Genomic DNA, 2,922 nt, shown 5'->3' with positions numbered 1-2,922 from the left:
ACAACGGTATCTGCATCATTCCTGATAACAAGCAAGTTTGCTGACTTGGGCTACCAGAGCATACTGGGTGCTGGAATTTCTTGGCTTGCATTCAAAGCAAATTTAAAGTGATCAAGTGCCGTTTGAATCTATATAATAATTAATAATAATAATAACAATAATAATAATAGTAATAATAATAATAATGACAGGTGCTGAGGAGTTAAGTCAGATAATGGGTGTTTTTTCTAAATGTAAAATGCGTGGAACAAGCCAAGTAATGTCTTTCATAGATTATTTCTAGCTAATGTGAGGCTCACACTATTTGATCTGGTTATAGAGCAATGCTTCAAATAGCTGCAAATGGAAAGTCAGACATAAAACCAACAAAAACACCCCCAAACTCTCCACCACAAGTACCAGAAAACCCATAACTCCTAAGCCTTTCACATAAAGAACGAAGTGTAATTTAAGTTGGTGAGTTTGGGGTTTTGCTTAGTTGTGGTGGGTGGTTACTTGCTATCAGTGAAGGACTTGCGCAAGCTGTGTCTGTGAGTAATGCACATTAGTAGTTATGGCTATCAGGTTGCTACTGCTCATCTATAGTGGATGTTGTGCTTTTCTGTTTGTTTTTTTCTTTCAACTTTTAATTGTACTTTTGTCTTAGCTAAGTCCATTCAGTGTTGCTCTGCTTTGATTTCCTCTGAACATGGGACTAGAATGTAGAGGAATTGGAGCAAAGATTTCTGATGCTGTAGTTCGATGTGCACCACACAAAGCTGCTCTGAGGCTTTCTTCACTTCATATCAAAAAACAGTTGTGTGTGTTTTCCCTGCAGGTGCAGGGAGTGGTGTTAATCTGGCATGAGGAGGTAACAGTTCACACTCAATAATTTGCTGCAGGCCAATTCATTTCCATGTAATACATGTTTTTACCTGATGTCAACATCCGAGTTTTCACAAACCAACAGCCTTTACAACTAAGAAAAAGTTTACAAAAAGAACCCCAAAGTTTCTTCTAATTGTGGGACTGATGTAGACTGAGTGATAAGCTGAATTGCTGAGGCTTACCTTGGTGGTGGCACTTCCATGCTTTTAGATTTATGCTTTAATATTTTTTTTCTCCAGAATGTCATCTTAGATGTGGCGGTTTTGAGTGCATCCCAAAAAGTAAAGTTTCAAGTGCTCTAATACCATATTTCATCAGTTTTTATTTGTTGACTTACAATAAAGCAGCCTGTATGGGGTAAAACTGTTCCTTCAGTTGCAGAGAAACTGAAGACTTTTTCCTCATTTAAGTAGCAGAAAACTGAAGGAATATTTATGGTTCTAAAGCAAATGGAATTTGAAACAAACTTATTTTATAAAAGTTTGCAAATTTTGAGCAACAAGAAACTTTTATTTATTTTATTTTAGAGCAGAAAGTGGACCACAGCAGCATACTGTGGGATCTGGATCTCAACCTTCTCAAAAGGAAACAGAAAGTATTTTTCTCCAGGAACCGTTTTCAACAGAAAGCAGTTTACTCCTACCCTGGCAAGGCTACCAATAAAAATATATGGTAAGCATTAGTAAGCACATGTTAATCTAACCTTTGCCTTCTCTGTGAGAAATTTAATGAGTTAAAACTGTACCTTAGCTCCAGGATTTCCATTCATTGAGTTGGCATGAAACACAAATACTTCTTTGTGCTACAATTTTACCTTTGATGACCGACAAGGTCAAAACTCCCTTTTCCCCTTTGCTGTAGGAAATCTTTAAAGAAGATCAGGGAGAAAAGATTTCCAGCCTGTGTCAGGAGTGTGCTGGGACCAAATTTTTCACTTTGTGTTTTGAACAGGTAACTCAGTCCCTGTCCAGTGGAAGTTGCACTCAGGCCATGCATCATGGGCAGGCATTATTCCCTCCCCTCACTGCTGCTCTGAGTGCCTTAGGGTCTGGCAGGAGTGGGGGAATGCAAACAGTAGGATTTACAGGGACTGTGCTCAGGACCACCTATTACTCAAGCTCTTTACATGATCTCCTAAAGAAAAAGTAATTATTTCTTTCTCCCAATTTTGTCTCAATGCATGCAAATTATCAAATAAATTCCTCTGCTTTATAAAAGGGGAAGTGATCTGTGCATACAGTTTCTAAATAGTGGAGTTAGTAATGCATTGACCTGATATAACCTTGGTTTCATTTGCTGATGATTTCTTACAGATTAAGCTCTCCCTTTCTGTTGCCCTTTTGGCCTGCAACTGCTGATGATGGCATGAAAAATTGGCTGAACTCCTGGATGAAGCAGTCAGGCTGGGACTGTGTATCCATCTGCTACATGAGGCTCTTTCACCTCTGTCCAGCTTGTGGAAACTTTATGGATGGGAGACCAAACCAGTCATGATAATGATGTATTAAATGAGGCATGTACAAAACCTGGATGCAGAGACATCCATCCATGCCCAACACCTTTCCCAGGAATGGCAGCAGGGAACTTAAATGGCAGGAGCTGACTCAGCAGCTGACCTCTTGCCCATTTGTCTTTTGTTTGTGGAACAACATCCAGGTTTCTCATGGTCATCTGACCCCCAAGGACAATTCTGTGGGTGTACAACTGGCAATTGTGTGGAGTCACTAAGTCAGTGAAATAATGTTTTCTGTGTGTTTTATATGGGGAAGAGAGCACATTAGGCCAATGAAACATTTCCTTTCTTGGTCAACATGGGGGCTCTCCTCGTGGTTTGAAAGCCCTAGTTAAATGCAGAGGAACTCACATGGATTAAATTTAAATCCAAGATTTAGTTCAGCAGATGTTCCTTTCAGGGCATTCACAGGCTTTTAGGGGATCAGTACACTCCAGGCAGATCTCCTGCCCCATGACTCCTGCATGTTGAGGGATCACTCAGATTATTGACTTGTGACCAGACCTTCACCACCTCTTCTGTGCCAGCTGCTGCTCTACCTT

The sequence above is a fragment of the Erithacus rubecula genome (assembly GCF_903797595.1).
Source record: "Erithacus rubecula genome assembly, chromosome: 5".
Taxonomy (NCBI): Eukaryota; Metazoa; Chordata; class Aves; order Passeriformes; family Muscicapidae; genus Erithacus; species Erithacus rubecula.
The sequence above is the reverse complement of the archived record's forward strand: the minus strand, read 5'-3'. Positions refer to the sequence as shown.